The sequence below is a fragment of the Panthera pardus genome, unplaced genomic scaffold, assembly GCF_024362965.1.
Source record: "Panthera pardus isolate Hobbes unplaced genomic scaffold, ASM2436296v1 HiC_scaffold_27, whole genome shotgun sequence".
Taxonomy (NCBI): Eukaryota; Metazoa; Chordata; class Mammalia; order Carnivora; family Felidae; genus Panthera; species Panthera pardus.
In genome coordinates, this window is record NW_026526843.1 from 63,717,353 (window position 1) to 63,743,434 (window position 26,082).

The 26,082-nt window shown below is 36.5% G+C and overlaps 2 pseudogenes; one reads left to right on the plus strand and one right to left on the minus strand.

Moving 5' to 3' along the window:
• Window positions 1–211: 211 nt before the first annotated feature.
• Window positions 212–1,850, minus strand: LOC109258943 (T-complex protein 1 subunit zeta-like; annotated as a pseudogene).
• A 3,138-nt stretch (window positions 1,851–4,988) lies between these two features.
• Window positions 4,989–26,082, plus strand: part of LOC109258942 (nascent polypeptide-associated complex subunit alpha-like) — a 65,286-nt pseudogene continuing 44,192 nt past the window's right edge.

Here is a 26,082-nt window from a genome sequence, read left to right on the forward strand (position 1 = left end):
GCAAAACATCCTGTTCATTGGGTGAAAACAGCCTGCTTAATGTGTGTGCACTGCAGTGAAATTTTAAAAAATACTGTAATTATAATTTCAGAATTTCAGAACTTGAGTGCCAATGTTTTCTTTTTCATATGGAAAAAGAAAATGCTTTTGAAAATCATTTGAAGCTTGGACGAAAATTCCATAGCTATATTCTTAGGATCACCTTGTAGTCTTAATGATACTGATGACACAAGGGAAGTTCAATCCAACCATTTAGAGAAGACATTCCAGCTTCATGATCTCATCAACCAGGAGAATGTTGGTGGCAATCACAGTGCAGGAATGAAGAATCTGTTTCTTTACACAATAGTTATCCCATATGTCTATTTCAGCTGGTACCAGTGGCTTACTTGTGTTCAAGTCCACATCCACAAGTTGACCTGATTCTTAATGTTCTGCTTGAACTTTAACTAGTGTTTCCTGAAGGTCAAAACCAGAGTTCTGAGCAAGAACCTTGGGAATAATGAGCAATACATCAGCAAGTGCTTGCACTCCAAGTTGGACCCTGCCATTTACACTGGGCTTATATTTAATCAAGGATTCTGCCACTGCTACTTCCGTTGCACCAGCATCTGGAACTACACAGCCATCATGAGTAACATTTTTAAAAGCCCTCAAGCCATCTCTTTTGCATCTTTGATTTGAATGATGTATGCTTTTTTGGTCCTTTGACTAAGAATGTGGCAGAGCGAGGATTGTTACATTTCTCAATAAAGGTGAATTTCTCTTTTCACAATGTAAACTCATAGACAAGCTTGAATGTCCCAAACAATCAGGATTTAGGTCAACAAGAATTTTTAGAGCTACTCCACCACAAGCAAAAATCAGCCTTTCCGTATTTCTTGTTTTAGCTCTACACAGAGCTACTATGCCTTGTTTTGCAAGAGCATCTAAGGAAAAGGGGTCAATTCCCTTTTGACTATTAACAACAAATTCCTTATTTGAATCACCACAAACTTTATTTTTCAGTTCTAGTATTTTTTTAAACTCTATCTTCAATGAGTTTTCTTTCTGCTTTTACGAGTTTTTCTCTCTCTTCTGTACTCTTGTAAAAAACCCACAATTCACTTCTGTTTTTCATATTTTAATGACACATTGCATGAGGATGTATGCATGCATGAGGATGTATGCATCTTCTACTCTTTTTTTTTTTATATCAGATTGCGGTGCCCTATGGTCCAAAACAAGACCTCTGATTAAGCTTGTATTAGTTTCAGATTTATGTTTCATCTCCATGATCTCAACCATGAAGAGGTCAATGGATTCATCTTGTTTTTTAATGGACAAAATGGAACCCATCACAGCCTCTGTAAGATATCAGTAAGTTCAGCATGCATTTTAGTACGTAGAGAAGTTCTGGCCACATCTAGAAGTGTTCTATGTCCATTTCTTTGCTTACTTTGACTAGTTCCAAAAACTGAAGTGCCCTTTCCAGTGCATCTTCAAATTCTTCTGTTATTATTCTAAGATGAAGACCTTCAGAAATGTAGAGATCTGCTTGTTTCATTAGTTCTCCAATGATTAGGACATTGAATGTTATGTCACCAGTTATGTCCTCCTGGGCTATTGCTACTTTGGCTATTAAGGAGGTTGCTGTGTGCCGAATTTGCATTTCATAAAGCAGCACATCGCCATCTTTAGTAAGCTTGATGTCTCCAGCACCAGAAACAAGCATCTTCATGGTGCCCTTAGTCCTCAAGTTGGTCCTCAGCACGTAGTGCAGCCCCTGGGGTTGTGCTAATGTTGACTACCAGTGCCACCTGAGCTCTGGCCACCTCGGCCTTGGGGTTCAGAGTCTTCACAGCCGCCATAGCTAACCAGCACAGGAAGAAGAGAATACCCAGTGTGTGGAGTGCAAGCTGGCTCAGCCCATTTTTTCTGCATGTTGCTGTCCAATTTTCCCAGAACCATTTGTTGAAGAGACTGTCTTTTTCTCCCCATTGGATATTCTTTCTTGCTTTGTCAAAAATTAGTTGACCATATAGTTGTTGGCCCATTTCTGGGTTTTCTATTCTGTTCTATTGATCTATGTCTGTTTTTGTGCCAGTACCATACTGTCTTGATGACTGTAACTTTGTAATATAGTTTGAAGTCCCAAATCATGATGCTTCCAGCTTTAGTTTTCTTTTTCAGATTGATTTGTCTATTAAGGGTCTTTTGTGGTTCCATAAAAAATTTAGGATGGTTTGTTCTAGCTCTGGGAAAAATGCTGGTGGTAATTTGATAGGGATTTGATTAAATGTGTAGCTTGCTCTAGGTAATATTGACATTTTAACAATATTTGTCTTCCAATCATTGAGTATGGAATGTTTTTCCATTTCATTCTGCCATCATCAATTAGTGCCATTGTGCCATTCTTTCATTAGTGTTCTGTAGTTTTCAGAATATAGATCTTTTACCTCATTGGTTAGGTTTATTCCTAGGTATCATTGTTTTTGGTGCAATTATAAATGGGATCGATTCCTTTATTTCTTTTTCTGCTGCTTCATTATTGGTGTCTAGAAAAGGCAACAGATTTTGGTACACTGATTTTGCTCAATTTGTGTATCAGTTCTAGTAATTTTTTGGTGGAGTCTTTTGGGTTTTCAACATGTCATGTCACTCATGTCATGTGGGAGTGATGGGAATGTGACTTCTTCCTTGACAATTGGGATGCCTTTTATTTCTTTTTGTTGTCTGATTGCTGAGGTTAGGGTTTACAGTACTGTATTAAATAACAATGCTGAAGGTGAATATCCCTGTCTTGTTCCTGACCTTAGGGGAAAAGTCCTCAGTTTTTCCCCGTTGAGGATGATATTAGCTGTGGGTCTTTCATATATGGCCTTTATGATGATGAGGTATGTTCCATCTATCCTCACATTGCTGAAGGTTTTTATGAAGAATGGAGGCTGTACTTTGTCAAATGCTTTTTCTGCACCTATTGAGAAGATCATATGTTTTTTTCCTTTCTTTTATTAATATGGTGCATCGTGTTGACTGACTCATGAATACTGAACCACCTCTGCAGCCCAGGAATAAATCCCATTAGATTGTGTGGAATAATTTTTAAAAAAATTTTTTTAATGTTTATTTCATTTTGAGAGAGAGAGGCAGAGCACAAGTGAGGTAGGGACAGAGAGAGAGAGGGAGACACAGAATCCGAAGCAGGTTCCAGGCTCCAAGCTGCCAGCACAGAGCCCGACGCGGGGCTTGAACCCATAGCTGCGAGATCATGACCTGAGCCAAAGTCGAAGCCCAACCGACTGGAATAGTTGTTTTAAAGTACTGTTGGATTCAATTTGCTAGTATCTTATTAAGAATTCTTGAATCATTGCTCATCATGGATACTAACCCTTTATCAGATATGTCATTTGCAAATATCTTCTCCCATTCCATCGGTTGTCTTTTAGTTTTGTTGATTGTTTCCTTCACTGTGCAGAAGCTTTTTATCTTGATGAGGTCCCAATAGTTTATTTTTGCTTTTGTTTCCCTTGTCTCTGGAGACGTCCACTAATGAGTTGTTGTGACTGAGGTGAAAGAGGTTGTTGATCGTTTTCTCCTCTAGGATTTTGATGGTTTCCTGTTACATTTAGGTCTTTCATCCATTTTGAGTTTATTTTTGTGTATGGTGTAAGAAAGTGGCCCAGGTTAATTCTTCTACATGTCTGTCAAATTTTCCCAACTGGAGTTTTATTTGTTGGGAAATTATTGATTACTGATTGAATTTCTTTGCTGTTTATGGATCTGTTCTTATTTTCTATTCCTTCTGAACAATGTCTCTTCTTGTATCCACAGCTTCTGTCAGATCTCTGCCTTTACCCTGTCTGTATCCAAGCTGTTTGCCTGTCACATGGCACAGTACTCCTGTGTTTTATCTCAGGCATAATGGCTGGGTTTCAAAATTCCAAATTATAGGGACCCTGTGTGGCACAAACATGCACTGATCCTCTGGGGGAGGGTCTCATCACGCTGTAGCTTGTGATGTTTTTTTCCACAAAAAGTTGTAGAATCACACAGGGGCTTGGAGTTTATGGTAAAGCCCAGCAAAAAGCTGGCACCCAGCTTGCTGCCATCAGCAGGGGTTTTCATTCCTATGGCAATGATTGGAGCAGCACATTGGCACCCACTAGCTCTTTATTTCCGAGAGGCCATGCCACATCTCCCAAATGCACTCTAAGAAAGGGAGCTGTCTCTCCCAGTGCAACCAATGGGGTCCGCAAACCACGCTGTCCACCCCAGGGTCTCTGTCCTCCTTCCCTACAGGAAGGAGGAGCACCAGTATGCCAACCAGGCTCCACACACCTGTGGCTCAGACTTCTAAGCTTCCATATTTGAGCTCCATTGGTTGTAAAATCTTGAAATAATCAGCCGCTATAGTTTTCCCAGCCAGTGGCTTTGGGGAAGTGTTTCTCTTGTGCAATCCCTGCACAATGCCTTCTCTCTGTTTCTCTTTCCTCTCCTGTGATCAAGGCTCCCACCCTTCTACAGAACCTGTGGTTCTTTTCTTCCCAGAATCATGTCTCTACACCTCCTACCTTCCATGAACAAACTGCAATTTGTTCTCTCAGCATTCACATAGATTACTTGGGTGTTAAGAATGATTTGATATTTATCTAGCTGTTTTAAGAAATGGGGCAAGCATAGGGGCCCTCTAATGCTCTGACATCTTAACTCCTCCCCCTGACTGATTCTTTTTAAACTCTTTTATCACTGTGGTGTCTCACTGATGTCTTCTATTCTTTTCTCAAACCCAGTGAATATTCTTATAATTGTTGCTTTAAATTCTCCATCAGGCATGTTACTTCCATCTGTTTTTCTTAGTTTTCTGGTCGTGGCCTTACCTTGTTCTTTCATTTGGGATAAATTCTTCTGGATTTCCATTTTATCTAAGTCTCTCCCTTCTTTTCTGTGTTCAAAAAGCCAGTTATGTCTCTTGCTCCTGAAAGTAATGGCATTTTGAAGAAGAAGTCATGTACTGCCCAGGGCCTGGAGCTTCAGAGTCTGTCTCTGGTGTGCACCGTTTGTGGTCTCCTGTTGTGTTCAGGCTGCTATATCCTTTTGGCCAGTCATCTGCAGAAGTTCTCTTTGCCTGCTGTGGAAAGTTTGTCCCTGGTCCAAACGTGGCAAGTTTTGATAAGGTGCGCTCTGGTATGCTTGTGAAATGAGACCTGAAACTACTTCCACTAGAACTGAGGCCATGCAGAACTCTCTGGTTATGATACATGATGGGGGATGAGGTTTGTGCTAGTCTTCCAGGGGAGGGGCTCACTATGCTGAGACTGAGTTTGACTGAGAAAAACAGTCCCGTCAGAGCACAGTGAGGTGAGGATTGGTGTAAACAATTTAGGCAGCCAGTGTCCATGCTGAACTGCTTTCCTCAGGTGGCTCTGTGCTTATGCTGAAGGTCAAGGGAGGAAAATGGCACCAGCCATCACCTTGTATCCAGTGAGGCATCTCTGTGAGTGTTGTTGCTAACTGAAATTCTCCTAGAATAGTGAATGATTTCCCTCCTGTGGTCTGCGGGCATTCTTCAGATCACTGTTTCCACACTCTATGTCCCCAAGTTGTTTTCTTGCCTTCTCTCCAGGAATAAGGCTGTGCTTTCCAGGCTTTATCCCAGACAAGCCTGCTGACCATTAAGTCTCCAGGCTTTAAGCCCTGCTGTTTGAAAGAACTCATGAAATTCAGCCCTTCTCATTTTCCAAGCCAATGGCTTTGGGGAAATGTTCTCCTTGTGCACTCCTCTGTATACTCCTTTCTATTACACCCTTCTCCATGACCACAGCTACCTCCCCTCCTGAGCACCCATGATCCATTTCTTCCCTAAACCATATGTGTTCACATTTCCTACTTTCTTGAACGTGGCTTCTTGTCTCTCTTTAGTTTGTTGGGGTTTGTTTTGTCAGTCTTCAGGTCAATTTATGAGGTATTTAGTGTGACTTGATAGTTATCTAGTTGTGTTTGTGGGCTGAGATAAGCCTAGGATCCTACTTGGCCACCATCATCTTCTCCTATATCTTGAAATTTAAAGTGAATTTCTTATAAACAGCCTATTTTTGGATCTTCTTTTTTAATCCTTTCTTCCAGGGATTGGGGGGTTTAATCCACTTGTATTTAAAGTAATTGTTCATAGTGAGTGATTTAATATTGCCATTTTGTTTGTGGTTTTCTGTTATAGAAGAAGAGACAAAGTTTTCCAGACAAACAAAAACTAAAGGAGTTCATGACCACTAAATGAGCCTTGCAAGAAATATTAAAGCAGACTCTTTGAGTGAGGGAAAAAATACCAAAAGCAATAAAGACTAGAAAGGAAGAGAACATCACCAGAAATACCAACTTTACAGGTAACAAAATGGCACTAACCTCTTATCTTTCAGTAATAACTGTGAAAGTAAATGGACTAAATGGTCAGATCAAAACACATACGTACTATCAGAATGGATAAAAAAAAACAAGAACCATCTATATGCCTCCTATAAGAGATTCACTTGAGACCTAAAGATATCTGCAGATGGAAAGTGAGGGGATGGAGAACAATTTATCATGCTAAAAGACACCACAAGAAAGCTGGAGTAGCCATACTTATATCAGACAATCTAGATTTTAAAAGAAAGACTGACAAGAAATGAAGAAAGCTAACTAAGGTGTCTATCCATCAAAAGGATCTAACAGTTGTAAACATTTATGCCCCAACTTGGAAAACCACACATATAAGTTGGTTAATAACAAACAAAAGAAACTCATAGATAATAATAAAATAATAGTAGAGAACTTTAACACTCCACTTACAGTAATGGGGCAATCATCTAAGCAGAAAATCAAAAAGGAAACAGTGGCTTTGAGTGACACCCGGGACCAGATGGACTAAACATATATTCAGACGTTTCATCTGAAAGCAGCAGAATACACACTCCTTTTGAGTGCACATGGAACATTTTCCAGAACAAATCATATAATATGTCACAAACCAGGCCTCAATCAGTACAAAAAGACTGAAATCATGCCATGCATATTTTCTGATCACAATGCTATAAAATCTGAAGTCAACCACAATAAAAAAAAATTTGGAAAGACCACAAATACATAGAGACTAAAGAATGAATGGGGGTAATGAGAAAACTAAAAAAGAAATAAAAAATACATGGAAGAAATTGGAAATGAAAACATGGCAGACAAAAAACTTTGGGATGAAGCAAAGGAAGTCCTAAGAGGGAAGTGTACTTCAATACAGGTCTACCTCAAGGAGCAAGAAAAGTCTCAAATACACAAACTAACCTTACATCTTAAGGAGCTATAAAAGGAACAGCAAATAAAATTCAGCAGAAGAAAGGAAATAATAAAGATTAGAGCAGAAATAAATGACATAGAAAAAAAACAATAGAACAAATAAATGAAACTAGGAGCTGGTTTGTTGAAAGAATTAATAATATTGATAACCCCCTACTCAGACTTATCAAAAAGAAAAGACATGATCCAAATAAATAAAATCACTAATGAAAGAGAAGAGATCACAACCAACACCCTAGAAATGCAAACCGTCATAAGAGGATATTATGAAAAATTATATGCCAACAAAATGGGCAATCTGGAAGAAAGGATTAATTCCTAGAAACTAAAACAGGAAGAAATAGAAAATTTTAACAGACTTATAATATGCCAGCCATCATGTAAATAATTTTTAATATATTTTTAAAATTTAAATCCTAGTTAACATACAGTGTAATAATGATTTCAGGAATAGAATTTAGTGATTCATCACTTATGTATAACACCCAGTGCTCATTCCAACAAGTGTCCTCCGTAATGCCCATACCCTATTTAGCCTATTCCCCCACCCAAACCCCTCTGGTGACTGTTCTCTGTGTTTAAGAGTCTCTTAAGGTTTATCTCCCAATTTGTTTTTATATTAGATTTGCTTCCCTTCCCTTATGTTCATCTGGTTTGTATCTTAAACTCCACACATGAGTGAAGTCATATGATATTTGTCTTTCTCTGACTGACTTATTTACCTTAGCATAATACACTCTAGTTCCATCCACGTTGTTGATTATATATATATATATATATATATATATATATATACCACATTTTCTTTATGCATTCATCAGTCGATGAACATTTGGGCTCTTTCCATACATTGGCTACTGTCAATGTGTTGCTATAAACATTGGGGTGTAGGGGCACCTGGGTGGCTCAGTTGGTTGTCTGACTTTGGCTCAGGTCATGATCTCGCAGTTCGCCCCATGTCAGGCTTTGTGCTGACAGCTCAGAGCCTGGAGCCTGTCTCAGATTCTGTGTTTCCCTCTGTCTTTGCCCCTTCCCCACTCGCACTCTGTCTCTCTCTCTCTCAAAAATAAAGATTAAAAAAAATTAAAAAAACAACATTGGGGTGCATATGCCTCTTCAAAACAGCACTCCTGTATCCTTTGGATAAATACCTAGAGTCCTAGGGTAGTTCTATTTTTAATTTTTTGAGGAACCTCTGTATTGTTTTCCAGAGTGGCTGCACCAGTTTGTGCAAAAAGGGTTCCCACCAGCTGTGCAAATGGTTTCCTCCTTTTCCACATCCTTGCCAACATATGTTGTTGCCTGTGTTGTTAATTTTAGCCATTCTGACAGGGGTGAGCTGATATTTCATTGTGGTTGTATTTCCCTGATGATTAGTGTTGTCGAGCATGTTTTCATGCGTCTGTTAGTCATCTGGATGTCTTCTTTGGACAAGTGTCTATTCATATATTTTGCCCATTTATTCACTGGATTATTTGTGCTTTCATTGTTGATATTTATAAGTTCTTTATAGATTTTGGATACTAACCCCTTTATCTGATATGTCACTTGCAAATATCTTCTCCCATTCCATCAGTTGCCTTTTAGTTTTGTTGATTGTTTCCTTCTCTGGGCAGAAGTTTTTTTATCTTGATGAGGGCCCAGTAGTTCATTTTTGCTTTTGTTTTCCTTGCTTATGGAGACATGTCAAATAAGAAGTTGCTGCAGCCGAGGTCAAAGAGGTTGTTGCCTGTTTTCTCCTCTAGATTTTGATGGCTTCCTGTCTTACGTTTAGGTCTTTAATCCATTTTGAGTTCACTTTTGTGTATGGTGTAAGAAAGTGGTCCAGGTTCATTCTTCTGCATGTCACTCTCCCGTTTTCTGAACACCATTTACTGAAGAGACTATATTTTTCCATTGAATATTCTTTCCTTCTATGTTGAAAATGAGTTGGTCATACATTTGTGGGTCCATTTCTGGGTTCTCTATGCTGTTCTATTTATCTATGTGTCTATTTTTTGCCAGTACCATACAGTCTTGATGATTACAGCTTTGTAATACAGCTGAAGTCTGACTTGTGATGCCTCCAGTTTTGATTTTCTTTCTTAGGATTGCTTTGGCTATTCAGGGTCTTTTCTGGTTCCATACAAATTTTAGGATTGTTTGTTCTATCTCTGTGAAGAATGCTGGTGTTATTTTGATAGGGATTGCATTGAATATGTAGATTGCTTTGGGTAGTATCAACATGTTAACAATATTTGTTCTTTCAATCCATGAGCATGGAATGTTTCCATTTTTGTGTGTGTCTTCTTCAATTTCTTTCATAAGCTTTCTATAGTTTTCAGTGCATATATTTTTCACCTCTTTGGTTGGGTTTATTACTAGGTATTTTATGGGTTTTGGTGCAATCATATATGGGATCAACTCTTTGATTTCTCTTTCTGTTGCTTCGTTATTGGCATATAGAAATGCAACCATTTTTTTACATTGATTTTATATCCTGTGACTTTGCTGAATTCATCTATCAGTTCTAGAAGCTTTTTGGTGGAATCTTTTGGGTTTTCCATGTAAAATGTTATGTTGTCTGCAAAGAGTGAAAGTTTGACTTCCTCCTTACTGATTTTGATGTCTTTTATTTCTTTGTGTTGTCTGATTGCTGAAGCTAGCACTTCCAACACTATGCTGAATAACAGTGGTGAGAGTATATATCCTTGTTCTGTTCCTGACCTTAGGGGGAATGCTCTCAGCTTTTCACCATTGAGGATATTAACGGTGGGTCTTACATATATGGCTTTTATGATCTCGAGGTATGATCCTTCTATCCCTACTTTCTTGAGGGCTTTTATCAAGAAAGGATGCTTTATTTTGTCAAATACTTTCTCTGCATCTATTGAGAGGACCATGTGGTTTTTATCATTTTTTTTTAAATGTGATGTATCATTCATTGCAGATAATGAACCAGTCCTCCATCCCAGGAATAAATCCCACTTGATCTTGGTGAATAATTCTTTTAATGTATTGTTAGATCCGGTTGGCTAGTAACTTGTTGAGAATTTTGGAATTGAGTTTCATCAGGGATATTGGTTTGTAATTCTCCTTTTTAGCATGGTTTTTGTCTGGTTTTGACATCAAGGTAATGCTGGCCTCTAGAATGAATTTGGAAGTTTTCATTCCACTTCTCTTTTTTGGAACAGCTTCAAAAGAATAGGTGTTAACTCTTCTTTAAATGTTTGGTAGAATTCCCCTGGAAAGCCATGCAGCCCTGGACTCTTGTTGGGAGATTTTTGATTACATAACCATTATCAATTTTCTTAATGGTTATGGGTGTGCTCAATTTTCTATTTCTTCCTGTTTCAGTTTTGGTAGTTTATATGTTTCTAGGAATTTTTCCATTTCTTCCAGATTGCCCAATTTGTTGGCATATAATTGCTCATAATATTCTCTTATTAATGTTTGTATTTCTTAAGTGTTGGTGGTGATCTCTCCTCTTTCATTCGTGATTTTTATTTGGGTACTATCATTTTTCTTTTTGATAAGTCTGCTTAGGTGTTTATCAATTCTGTTAATTCTTTTAAAGAACCATCTCCTGGTTTCATTGATTTGTTCTTTTTAAATTTTGATATCATTAATTTCTGCTCCAATCCTTATCATTTTCCTTTTTCTGTTGGTTTTGGGTTTTATTTAATGTTCTTTCCCCAGCTCCTTTACGTGTATGGTTAGGTTGTGTATTTGAGACCTTTCTTCCTTCTTTAGGAAGGTCTGGATTGTTATATATTTTACTCTTATAGTTACCATTGCTGCATCTCAGAGGTTTTGGGTTGTCATGTTTTCATTTTCATTGGCTTCCATGTACTTTTTAATTTACTTTTTAATTTATTGGTTAACACTTTCATTCTTTAGTAGGATGTTGTTTAATCTCCAAGTATTCATGGTCTTTCTATCCAGCTACTTTCAGGAAGAGTGCTTTTCTTTCACAATCCTGATTTGCCACACTCTCCTCCTTGATTTTCTCTGCCCTCTCTCTGCAAAAACAACTTCCTACCCTCCGCAGCTTTTCTCTCCCCCAGTTCACCTCTGCACACCATGTATATGCCAAGTTCTATGGCTCAAGGTATGCAAATTGTTGTGTTAATCCTCAGATCAATTTCATAGGTGTGCAAAATGGTTTGGTGGTGATCTAGCTGCATTTCAGGGATGAGTCAAGCTAGAGTCTCCATGCTGCTTCATCATCTTCTGAAAAATTTAAAGTGTAGAATTTTAATGGTCAGTAAACTTGACTCAGGGAGAGCCTGAAGGTCATTTCACTACTCTTGGAGAGATGCAGGGAAACAGCCCATGGACACACAGTATGGAAAAAGGAATATAAAGAGTGACTGGATTACACAGTAGAGAAGTTATTTGCTCTTCTCAGAGAGTGTCCCAGAAAAGCAACAATCTTAGAGAGACCTCTCCAGGAACAAAGGAACAGGCATGGGCTATTTTCCTCCCTGTCCATAAGCATAAACATAAGCATAAGCAGCACAGGACTGCCTGCAGGAACCAGGAGAGTGCCCACACTTGATACTTAACTTGATTACGCCAAGCCACACCACTTGCACTCCAGTGGAAACACCTTTCCAAGTCATACTTGCCTCAGAGCTAGCATGTCTGGCCCCCTCCCCCTGAATAATGGCCCAAACCCCAGCCTAAACTGCATCTCCCAACCTGGGACTTTTGCAGGGCCTTAGTTTCAGCGGATGTGGCAACAGTTCTCATTTCACAAGCAGACAAGAGGACAGGTAGTTAAAACTCATCACATTCAGGTAAGGGAAAAAACACTGTCCACAACATTGAAAAAGCCACTGCAAATGACTGGACCGAGAGACAAAGTGGCCAGGACACAAGTGCAGAGCACATGCAATGCAACATATATTTGAGACATTCCATGAAGCACCAAGTGCTGGGGCTCAGGGAACACTACACTGCAGGGCACTACAGGTTCTCTTCTTCATAACGTCATCCCTTCAAGAGCAGCAGATGTAGCTGACTTTTCCAACAGACAGAAGTGGGCAAAGGGACTTACACAAAATGAGAAGACAGAAATTTATCCCATTTGAAAGAATAGAACAAGGCCACAGTCAGAGACCTAAGTGAAACAGATATAAGTAACATGCCTAATAGATAATTTAAGGTAATGATCATAAAGATACTCACTGGTTTTGAGAAAAGTATGGAAGGCAGCAGTGAGACCATTAACACAGAGGTAAGGAATAACATATCAGAGATAAAGGGCTCAATAAATGATGTCAGAAACATGGTTGATGGGACAAAAACCAGGCTAGAAGAAGAAGAACGAATCAGTGACCTAGAAGACAGAATAATGGAGTGTAATCTAGCTGAACAAAAGAGAAAAAGAATTATGAACATGGGAATAAACTTAGGGAACTCAGTAACTCCATCAAGAATAATAACATTTGCATTATAAAAGTCCAAGAAGAAGAGAGAAAGGGGGAAGAAAATTTACTTGATGAGATAATAACTGAAAACTTCCCTAATCTGGTAAAGGAAACAAATATCTTGTTCCAGGAGGCACAGAGAACCTCCAACAAAATCTACAAAAGAAAATCCACACCAAGACATATTACAATGAAAATGGAAAAATATAGTGACAAAGAACAAATCTTAAAAACAGCAAGGCAAAAGAAGACAGTTACATATGAGGGAAACCTCATGAATTTATCAGAGGATTTTTCAGCAAAAACTTTCCAGGGCAAAAGGAGTGGCATGGTATATTCAATGTGTTGAAAGGGAAAAATTTGCAGCCAAGAATACTCTACAGAACAGAAGGAGAAATAGAGTTTTCCAAACAAAGCAAACAAAACTAATGGAGTTCATGACCACCAGAACAGGCCTGAAAGAAATATTAAAGGAGTATCACTGAGTGAAAAGGGGAGACCAAAAGTGATAGTGTAAAGACAGGAAACACAAAAGTGGTAAAAACGAATATTTCTTTAAAATGCAGTCAGAAACTCATACACAAAAAGGATATAAAATATAATAATATATACCTAAATCAAGGAGAGGAGAGAAGAAAACAATGGGTTCAAACTTGAATAACCATCAACTTAATATATACTATTTGCAGAAGAGATTATATGCAAACATAATGTTAGCCATATATCTAAAACCACTAATAAACATGCAAAGAAAAAAGAGAACAAAATCCAAATATATTACTAAATAAAATCAGTAAAACATGAAAGAAAAAAGCAAGAAAGGATCAGAGAAAACTTCAGAAACCATCACAAAACGAATAATAAAATGGGAATAAATACATATCTGTCAATAATTACTTTGAATGTAATGGACTAAACGTTCCATTCAAAAGACATAGTGTGTCAGAAAGTATAAAAACAAGACCCATCTAAGTGCTGCCTAAAAAAGACTCATTTTAGTTTTAAAGGCACCTGTATATTGAAAGTGAGGGGATGCAGAAACTTATCATGTAAATGGATGTTAAAGAAAGCCAAAGTAGCAATACTTATATCAGACACACTAGACTTTGAAAGAAGACCATAACAAGAGACAAAAAAGGGTACTATATAATAATAAGAGTGACAATCCAACAAGAAGATAAAACAATTGTAAGCATTTCTGCACATAACATGAAAGCACCCAAATATATAAAATAATTAAGAACAAGCATAAAAGAACTAATTGATAATAATACAATAATAAGGGAATTTAACACCCCACTTACATCAATGGACAGATCATCTAAACAGAAGAAGGAAACAATGGCCTTGAATGACACACTGGACCAGATGGATTTAATAGTTATATTCAGAATGGTCCATACTAAAACAGCAGAATGCACATTCTTTTAAGTGTACATGGATCATTCTCCAGAATAGATCACATATTAGGTCAAAAAGCAGGTATCAACAAGTACAAAAAGATTGCAGACATACAATTCAGTTTTTCTGACAACACTATGAAACTAGAAGGCAAGGACAAGAAATATTCTGGAAAGACCACAAATACATGAAGGCCAAACAACATGCTACTAAACAATGAATGGGTCAACCAGAAAATCAAAGAATAAATAATAAAGAAATGGAAACAAACAAAAATGAAAACAACAGTCCAAATCCTTTGGGTTTTAGCAAAAGAGGTCCTAAGAAAGAAGTATATAGCAATACAGGCCAACCTGAGGAAGCAAGAAAAATCTCAAACAACCTAACCTTACTCCTAAAGGGGTTGGAAAAAGAACAACAAACGAAGCCTAAAGCCAGAAGAAGAAAAGGGAAATAATAAAGATTAGAACAGAAATGAATTACATATAAACTAAAAAAAACACAATAGAACAGATCAATGAAACGAAGAGCTGGTTCTTGGAAAAATTATTAAAATTGATAAGCCTCTAGCCAGACTTATCAAAAAGACAACACAAAGGACTCCAATAAATAAAATCACAACTGAGAGAGGAGAAATACTAACACCTCAGAAATACAAATAATTATAAGACAATTATTATGAAAACCAATATGCCAACCAATTGGACAACCTGGAAGAAATGAATAAATTCTTAAAAATATGTAACCTCCCCAAACCGAAACATGAAGAAATAGAAAACTTGAACATATGGATAGACTGCAGAGAAATTTAATCAGTAATAAAAAAAAGGGGGATGCCTGGGTGGCTCAGTCCATTGAGCATCCAACTTTGGCCTAGGTCATGATCTCACAGTTCATGGGTTCGAGCTCCGCATTGGGCTCTGTGCTGATAGCTTGGAGCCTGGAGCTTGCTTCTGATTCTGTCTCTCTCTCTCTCTAGCTCTCTGCCCCTCCCCCATTTGCTCTCTGTCTCTGAAAAATAAACACTAAAAAATTTAAAAAAGAAAGAAAGAAAGAAAGAAAGAAAGAAAGAAAGAAAGAAAGAAAAAGCCCAGGACCAGATGGCTTCACAAGTGAATTCTATCAAAAATTTAAAGAAGCGTTAATACCTACTCTTCTCAAACTATTACAAAAAATATAAAAGGAAAGAAAACTTCCACTTCCAGTCCGTGATGCCAGCATTACTCTGAGACCAAAACCAGATAATGAAAAGGTGCTCAACATCACTCATCATCAGAGAAATACAAATCAAAACCACAATGAGATACCACCCCACATCTATCATAAAGGCAAAAATGAACAACTCAGGAAACAACAGGTGTTGGTGAGGGTGCAGAGAAGGGGGAACACTTTTGCACTTTTGGTGGGAATGCAAATTTGTGCAGACACTCTGGAAAACAGTATGGGGGTTCATCAAAAAATTAAAAAGAATTACTCTATGATCCAGCAATTTCATCACTAGGTATTTATCCAAAGGCTACAAAAATGTTGATTTGAAGGGGCACATGCACCCTAATGTTTATAGCAGCACTACCAACAATAGCCAAATAATGGTAAGAGCCCAAATATTTATCGACTGATGAATGGATAAAGAAGTGGCATATATATATGAATATATATGAATATTATTCAGCAACCAAAATGAATAAAATCTCACCATTTGCAACAAATGGATGGAACTAGAGTGTAATATGCTAAGCAAAATAAGTCAGTCAGAAAAAGATAAATATATGATTTCACTCATCAGTGGAATTTAAGAAATAAAACAGATGAACATAGGGGAAGGGAAGAAAAAATAAGATAAAAACAGAGAGGGAGGCAAACCATTAGAGACTCTTAAATAGAACAAACTGAGGGTTGCTAGAGGGGAGGTGGATGGAGGGATGGGTTAAATGGGCGATGGGTATTAAGGAGGGCCTTTTTAGGATGAGGTGTTCCATGTAAGTGATAAATCACTGGGTTCTACTGAAACCAATACTACACTCTATGTTAACTAACTTGAATTTAAATATATAAATAAAAAAAAACAGATAAGGACACCACGAAAAACGAACTGCAGGCCAATATCCCTAATGGACATGGATGAAAAAATTCTCAATAAAGTACTAGCAAACCAAATCCAAAAAAATTTAAAGAAATCATTGGCTAGGGATACCTGAGTGGCTGAGTCGGTTGGGCGTCCAACTTCGGCTCAGGTCATGATCTCAGGTTTATGAGTTTGAGCTCCACGTTGGGCTCTGTGCTGACAGCTCAGAGCTGGAGCCTGATTCAGATTCTGTGTCTCATTCTCTCTCTGCCCCTCCACAACTTGTGCTCTGTCTCTCTTTGTCTCTCAGAAATAAATAAATGTAAACAATGTTTTTAAGAATTCATTGGCTAGTATCAAGTGGGATTTATTTCTGGGTTGCAAGTGTAGTTCAACAGTCGCAAATCAATTTGATGCATCACATTAATAAAAGAAATGATAAGAACCATATGATTATTTCAGTTGATGCAGAAAAAGCATTTGACAAAATGCAACATCCATTCATGATAAAAACTCTCAACAAAGTCAGTTTAGAGGAAACATACTTCAACATAATACATGCTCTAAATTAAAAACCCACAGTTTATATCATCCTAAATGCAGAAAGACTGAGAGCTTTTCCTCTATGGCCAGGAATAAGACAGGGATGTCCATTCTCACCACTCGCATTCAAGATAGTACTTGAAGTCCTAGCCACAGCAATCAGACAATAAAAAGAAAAAAAGCATCCAAATCGGCAAGGAAGAAGTCAAACTGTCACTATTTGCAAATGACATGATACTATATGTAGAAAACCTGAAAGACTGTACCAAAAAAACTGCTAGACTGATGAACGAATTTAGTAAAGTCACAGGATACAAAATCAACATAGAAAAATCTGTTGCATTTCTATAGAGCAATAATAAAGCAGAAGAAAGAGAAATTAAGAAAACAATCCCATTTACAACTGCACCAAAAACAATAAGACACTAAGAATCAACCTAACCAAAGAGGTGAAAGACCTGTACTCTGAAAACTGTAAAAAACTGATGAAGGCAATTGAAGATGATAGAAAGAAATGGAAAAACATTCCATGCTCCTGGATTAGAAGAATAAATATTGTTAAAATGTTTATACTACCCAGAGCAATCTAGACATTTAATGCAATTCCCATTGAAATACCAACATATTTCAAAGTTAGTGGAAACTATCTTCCAATTTTATAGGATCACAAAAGATCCAGAATAGCCAAAGTCACCTTGCAAAGGGAAAAAAAAATCTGTAAGCATCATAATTCCTGAATTCAAGTTATATTACAAAGCTGAAGTAATCAAAATAGTATGGTGCTGGAACAAAAATAAACAAAAAGATCAATAGAAAACAATAGAAAATCCAGAAATAAACCTAAAATTAGAGTCAATTAATTTTTGGCAAAGCAGGAAAGAATATCCAATGTGAAAAACAATATCTCTTCAACAAATGGTTTTGGGTAAACTGGATAGCTACGTGCAAAATAATGAAAATGTACTAGTTTCTCACACCATATACAAAAATAAATTTATTTTTTCCATGTAATTTTTATTCATTTATTTTTATATTAAATATAATTTATTGTCAAATTGGTTTCCATGCAACACCCAGTGCTCAAGACACTACGTGCCCTCCTCAATGCCCATCACCCACTTTCCCCTCTCCCACACCCTGCATCAACCCTGTTTGTTCTCAGTTTTTAAGAGTCTCTTATGGTTTGCATCTCTCCCTCTCTGTAAATTTTTCCCCCTTCCCCTCCCCCATGGTCTTCTGCTGAATTTCTCGGATCCACACAAGAGTGAAAACATATGGTATCTGTTTTTTTCTGTATGACTTATTTCACTGAGCATAATACTCTCCAGTTCCATCCACGTTGCTACAAATGGCCAGATTTCATTCTTTCTCATTGCCAAGTAGTATTCCATTGTATATATAAACCACATATTTTTTATCCATTGGTCAGTTGATGGACATTTAGGCTCTTTCCATAATGTGGCTATTGTTGAAAGTGCTGCCATAAACATTAGGGTACAAGTGCCCCTATGCATCAGCACTCCTGTATCAATTGGGCAAATTCCTAGCAGTGCTATTGCTGGGTCATAAGGTAGATCTATTTTTAATTTTTTGAGGAACATCCACACTGTTTTCCAGAGCGGCTGCATCAGTTTGCATTCCTACCAAAAATGCAAGAGGGTTCCTGTTTCTCCACATCCTCTCCAGCATCTTTAGTCTCTTGATTTGTTCATTTTAGCCACTCTGAATGCATGAGGTGGTATCTGAGTGTGGTTTTGATTTGTATTTCCCTGATGAGGAGTGAAGTTGAGCATCTTTTCATGTGTCTGTTGGCCATCTGGATGTCTTCTTTAGAAAAGTGTCTATTCATGTCTTCTTTCCATTTCTTCACTGGATTATTTGTTTTTTGGGGTGTGGAGTTTGGTGAGTTCTTTATATATTTTGTATTCTAGCCCTTTATCCAATATCTCATACAAAAATAAATTTAGAATGGATTAGAGACCTAAATGTGAGACCTGAAACCATAAAATCCTGGAGGAGATAGGCAGTAACTTTTTGAGAGCTCCTATGGCAACTTTTTCTACATATGTCTCCTGAGGCAAAGGAAGAAAAGGCAAAAATAAATCCCTGGGACTACATCAAAATAAAAAGGTTTTACACAGCAAAGGAAACAATCAACAAAACTGAAAGTCAATATTCAGAACGGGAGAAGATGTTTGCAACTAAAATATTTGATAAAGGGTTAGTACCTAAAATATATTAAAGACATAAAATTCAACACTCAAAAACAAATAATCCAATTAAAAATAGGCAGAAGGCATGAATAGACATTTTTCCAAAGAAGATAAGATGGCCAACAGACACATGAATGATGTTCAACATCACTCGTTATCAGGGAAATACAAATGAAAACTACAATATCACCTCACACCTGTCAGAATGGCTAAAATCAACAACACAAGAAACAAAAGTTTTGGCGAGGACGTGAAGAAAAGGGAACTCTATTACACTGTCAGTGGGACGTGTGAAAAGATGCTTAATATCAGTGATCATCAGGGAAATGCTAATAAAATCTACAATGATATATTACTTCACACCTGTCAGAATTGCTAAAGTTAACAACACAGGTGTCAGCAGCTCTTGGTGAGAATGTGGAAATAGGGAATACCTCTTACACTTCTGGTGATTATGGAAACTCCTGCAGCTTCTCTGGAAAGCCACATGGAGGTAGCTCAGTTAAAAACAAAACTACCTTACTATCTAGAAATTGCACTACTAGGTATTTACCCAAAGGGCATGAAAATACTAATTCAAAAGGATAACATGCACCCCGATGTTTATAGCAGCATTATCTGTAATAGCCAAATTATGGAAACAGCCCAAATGTCCATTGACTGATGAATGGATAAAGATGTAGTATATATTTACAATGGAATATTATTCAGCCATGAAAAAGAATGAAATCCTGCCATTTGCAATGATGTGCATGGAGCTAGAGATTATTATGCTAAGCAAAATAAGCCAGCCAGAGACAGAGAAATACCATATTATTTCACTCATATGTGGAATTTAAGAAAAAAATACAGTGATCATAGGGGAAAAAAGAGAGGAAAACCAAGAAACAGACTCTTAACTATAGAGGAGAAACTGATGGTTAACAGAGGGAAGGGCAGTGGGCTAGAAGGATGGGTTAATAGGTGAGGAGTTTAAGGATTGCCCTTGTTGTGATGAGTCCAAGGTGTTTTATGTAGCTGTTGAATTACTGAATTGTACACCTGAAGCTAACATTATACTGTATGCTAACTAACTGGAATTTAAATACAAATTAAAAAATAAAGATTTATGGTTACCAGAAGCAAGGGGTGGTGGGACGGGGAATGGGATGAAGGTAGTCAAAAAGTACAAATTTCAGTTATAAAAGAAATAAGTACTAGGGATGTAATGTATGTTACTATGGTTAACATTGCTGTGTGACATATGTGAAATTGGTTAAGAGAATAGAATCCGAGAATTTTCATTAAAAGGAAAAACTATTGTTTTCTTTTTCTTCTTTTTTTGTATGTCTAGGAGAAGATAGATGTTAACTAAACTTATTGAGGTAGTCATTTCATAATAAATATAAGTCAAGTCATTATGCTGTACAAATTGAACTTATACAGTGTTGTATGTCAATTATGTCTCAATAAAACTGGGAAAAAAATTAACGGCCAAGCAGATAAATACTAAGCAGAGATAGGGACATGTCCAAAGGACACAGGATCCAACCTGAAAGCTTGCCATGGCCAAATCTGGAAATACTTGAACTATAAACAAATATGAGTATTATGTTATATTCTAATGGAAAATGCCCATATATCTTGCTGATATGAAAAATGATTGAATTCATCAATAAATAATAAATAACAATAGTTTCTCAGCAAATAATTCTAATAAATACATGTAGAAAAAAGACAAATAGAAAACCAGCAGTATAATATCACAGTAATAATTGCTGAGGGCAAAATTCACTCATGAAAGCTTAAATTAGTGGGAGAAACTGGATATATCTGCATAACCTCAAAGTGTATCTTTCTGAAGTCTATTAATTACTCTGGTAGTTTTAACATATTCCCCAAAACTCTATTATACTTTTTTCTTCAGACAATGGAGCTTAATTCCATATTACTCAACTGTAGGCTAGACTTAGCTGAACTTAGACTCTTTTAAAGAAAAGTAAATGTCAAGGGAAAAAGAGAACATTTATAGTGGAGAAATCTGGCAGAAATCACCTTAACCAAGTCATCAAGATTAACATTTTTTCCATCTTAACCAAGTCATCAAGATTAATATTACTTTTCATAATTTTTTAAAAGTTTACCTATGTTTTTTTGAGAGAGACACATAGCATTAGTGGGGGAGGGGCAGAGAGAGAAGGAGACACAGAATCCGAAGGAAGCTCCAGACTCTGAGCTGCCAGCACAGAGCCCAATGTAGGGCTTGAACTCACGAAGCATGAGATCATGACCTGAGCTGAAGTCGGACACTCAACTGACTGAGCCACCCAGGCGCCCCAAGATTAGCATTTTTAATAAGTCATGTTGATATTCATTTACCCTCTGATAGGAAGTATTGAGAAAGGAACATCAAAGAAATGAGAAAATATCAGAAAAATCCATACTGGCAGGCAATCTGTAATATACCTGGACGGTACTTTTAAAAAATTGTCAAGATCTTGACAGACAAGGAAAGACTAAGAAAGTGTTACTGATTTGAGAAGATTAAGGAGATATGCCGACTGAATGCAATATGGTGTTTATGATTGGGTCATGAGGCCAATAAAGATTTTAGTGGAAAAAAAACAGAATAAAGTTTGTGGTTTAGTTAGTAGCATTATACCAATTATTAGTTTTGATAAATGTGTTTTGTTTATAAAATGCTACCCTTAATGAAAACTGAGTGAAAAGTATATGGGTAATCTCTGTAATATCATCTTTGAAACTTTTCTCTAAATCTAGAATTGTTTCAAATAGAAAAAATTTAAAACAAACATAAAAAGTAGAGATACTGACGACTTGAACAATAAATAGAATACACTTAAACGATTATCTGTATAGAAAGTTCCACACACAACCAGTAGAGACTTTTTTTCTGCACATAGGGAATATCCATAAAAATCAATAATGCACTAAGCCATAAATAAAACCCCAGAAAACTCCAAAGGGTCACTATCATCCAGATTACTTTTTGACAATAATTTAATAAGAAATTTGTAACAAAAAATAGCAACAAAATCACATGTGTTGGTTTATTAAATTATATATTATTAATATACCTTTGATACTTTTAATGCTTAAGTTAAAGAAAATCATAAAGGATATAAATAAATATTTAAAACAGTATGATAATTAAAATAGTACATGTCAAAAATTTATCAGACAGGGGTGCCTGACTGGCTCAGTCAGTGGAGCTCACAACTCGTGATTTCATGGTTGTGAGTTCAAGCCCCACACTGGGTGTAGAGATTACTTAAAAATAAAATCTTAAAAAATTAGTCAGATAGATCAAGCAGTATTTAGAGAAAAGCATGCAGCTTTAAATAAATAAATCATATATAGTACCTAAATTATATAAACATTCAATTTAGGAAGTTGAAGAAGAGGAATAGGGCAAGTCTAAAAAATAAAAGAAGAAATTAGAATGATCAAGATAAAATAAATTAGAGAATCAAAATGGAGATAAATAATACCAAATTATGGTTGTTTAAAAATAGTAACAGGATAGATGGATCTCTGGTGAAACTTACAATATAATGTGCACATAAAACATATACAATGAAAAATAGGAAATTAATTTTGACATAACAGAACTTTAAAACCAGTAGAGTGTCATGAAAAAGCAATGGCCATAATTTGAAAACCTAGGTGAAATGGATAAATTCCTAGGAAAATATAAAATGCCAAAATTGACTTAAGTAAAACTAAAGAATTTTAATAGACTGATAAGTATTAAAGAAATTGATAAGTTAATCAAAGGTCTCCTTTCTCCTGAAACATCAGCTATAGATTGTGTTACCAAACATTTTTGTTTGAGGTATAATTGACATACAATGTTATACTAGTCTCAGGTGTACATATGTATATTTTGCTAAATGGTCACTACTATTTCCAATTACTACCTGTCACCTCAGAAAGTTAATACAGTATTATTGACTATGTTCCTCATGCTATACGTTACATCTCCACAACTTACATGTACATGACTGTTAAACAACTTGGGGTTAAGGGTCCTGACATCCACACAGTCAAGAATCTGCATGTAGGTTTTGACTCCCCCAAAACTTTACTAATAGTCTACTGTTGACAAGAAGTCTTACTGATAGTTGATCAACAGTTTATTAACTTTTGATTAACACATATTTTGCATATGTATTATGTACTATTCTTAGTATTATATACTGTATTCTTATAATAAAGTAAGCTAGAGAAAAGAAATGTTATTAAAAATACCACAAAGGAGAGAAAATACATTTCCAGTACTTTACTGTAAAAATGTGTATATAAGTGGTCCCATGCAGTTCAAATGGGCAGTATTTAGGGGTCAACTATATTTATTTTATAACTGGATATTTGTAATTCTTAAACCCTTTCACCCATTTCATGTCCCTAATGCCCCTCCCCTCTGGCTACCACCAATCTGTTCTCTGTTTGTATGAAATGGGATTGTGTTTTGTTTTGCTTGTTAGATTAAACACATAAGAGAAATCATGTGGTATTTGTCCTGTTCTGAATTATTTCACTTAGAATAAAACTCTCAAGGTCTATCCATGTTATCACAGATGGCGAGATATCATTTTTTTCTGATATATATCCATTATACATATATATTTCACATATCTTTTCAAATTAATATTTTTGTTTTATTTAAATAGATACCCAGTAGTGGAATTGCTCAATTGTAAGTACTATCTTTATTGTTAATTTCTTGAAAAACCTGCTTTCATAGTAGCTGCGTCAATTTCCATTGCCACCAACAGCGCATAAGTGTTGCCTTTTAAACACATCATTGCCATCACTCGTTTTACCTTGTCTTTTATATAGCCATTATGTCTTCTTTAGATAAGTGTCTATTCATGTTCTCTGGCCATTTCTTCACTGGATTATTTGTTTTTTGGGTGTGGAGTTTGGTGAGCTCTTTATACATTTTGGATACTGGCCCTTTGTCCGATATGTCACTTGCAAATATCTTTTCTCATTCCATTGGTTGCCTTTTAGTTTTGTTGATTGTTTCCTTTGCTGTGCAGAAGCTTTTTATCTTCATAAGGTCCCAATAGTTCATTTTTGCTTTTAATTCCCTTGCCTTTGGGGATGTGTCAAGTAAGAAATTGCTGCGGCTGAGATCAGAGAGGTTTTTTTCTTGCTTTCTCCTCTAGGGTTTTGATGGTTTCCTGTCTCACATTCAGGTCCTTTGCCATTTTGAGTTTGTTTTTGTGAATGGTGTCAGAAAGGGGTCTAGTTTCATCCTTCTTCATGTTGCTGTCCAGTTCTCCCAGCACCATTTGTGAAAGAGACTGTCTTTTTTCCATTGGATATTCTTTCCTGCTTTGTCAAAGATTAGTCGGCCATACGTTTGTGGGCCTAGTTCTGGGGTTTCTATTCTATTCCATTGGTCTATGTGTCTGTTTTTGTGCCAATACCATGCTGTCTTGATGATGACAGCTTTGTAGTAGAGGCTAAAGTCAGGGATTGTGATGCCTCCTGCTTTGGTCTTCTTGTTCAAAATTACTTTGGCTATTCGGGGTCTTTTGTGGTTCCATACAAATTTTAGGATTGCTTGTTCTAGCTTTGAGAAGAATGCTGGTGCAATTTTGATTGAGATTGCATTGAATGTGTACATAGCTTTGGGTAGTATTGACATTTTAGCAACATTGATTCTTCCAATCCATGAGCACGCAATGTTTTTCCATTTCTTGGTATCTTCTTCAATTTCCTTCATAAGCTTTCTATAGTTTTCAGCATACAGATCTTTTACATCTTTGGTTAGGTTTATTCCTAGGTATTTTATGATTCTTGGTGCACTTGTGAATGGCATCAGTTTCTTTATTTCTCTTTCTGTTGTTTCATTATTAGTGTATAAGAATGCAACTGATTTCTGTACATTGATTTTGTATCCTGCAACTTTGCTGATTTCATGTATCAGTTCTAGCAGACTTTTGGTGGAGTCTATCAGGTTTCACATGTATAATATCATGTCATCTGCAAAAAGTGAAAGCTTAACTTCATCTTTGCCGATTTTTATGCCTTTGATTTCCTTTTGTTGTCTGATTGTTGATGCTAGCACTTCCAACACTATGTTAAACAACAGTGGTGAGTTGGACATCCCTGTCGTGTTCCTGATCTCAGGGAGAAAGCTCTCAGTTTTTCCCCATTGAGGATGATATTAGTTGTGGGCTTTTCATAAATGCCTTTGATGATGTTTAATATGTTCCTTCTATCCCGACTTTCTCGAGGGTTTTTATTAAGAAACGTTGCTGAATTTTGTCAAATGCCTTTTCTGCATCGATTGACAGGATCGTATGGTTCTTATCGTTCCTTTTATTAATGTGATGTATCACATTGGTTGATTTGCGAATGTTGAACCAGCCCTGCATCCCAGGAATGAATCCCACTTGATCATGGTGAATAATTCTTTTTATATGCTATTGAATTCGTTTGCTAGTATCTTATTGAGAATTTTTGCATCCATAGTCGTCAGGGATATTGGACTATAGTTCTCTTTTTTTACTGGGTCTCTGTCTGGTTTAGGAATCAAAGTAATGTTGGCTTCATAGAATGAGTCTGGAAGTTTTCCTTCCCTTTCTATTTTTTGGAATAGCTTAAGAAGGATAGGTATTATCTCTGCTTTAAACGTCTGGTAGAACTCCCCTGGGAAGCCATCTGGTCCTGGGCTCTTATTTGTTGGGAGATTTTTGATGACTGATTCAATTTCTTCGCTGGTTCTGGGTCTGTTCAAGCTTTCTATTTCCTCCTGATTGAGTTTTGGAAGCGTGTGGGTATTTAGGAATTTGTCCATTTCTTCCAGGTTGTCCAGTTTGTTGGCATATAATTTTTCATAATATTCCCTGATAATTGTTTGTATCTTTGAGGGATTGGTTGTAATAATTCCATTTTCATTCATGATTTTATCTGTCTGGGTCATCTCCCTTTTCTTTTTGAGAAGCCTGGCTACAGGTTTATCAATTTTGTTTATTTTTTCAAAAAGCCAACTCTTGGTTTCGTTGATCTGCTCTAACGTTTTTTTAGATTCTATATTGTCTATTTCTGCTCTGATCTTTATTATTTCTCTTCTTCTGCTGGATTTAGGCTGTCTTTGCTGTTCTGCTTCTATTTCCTTTAGGTG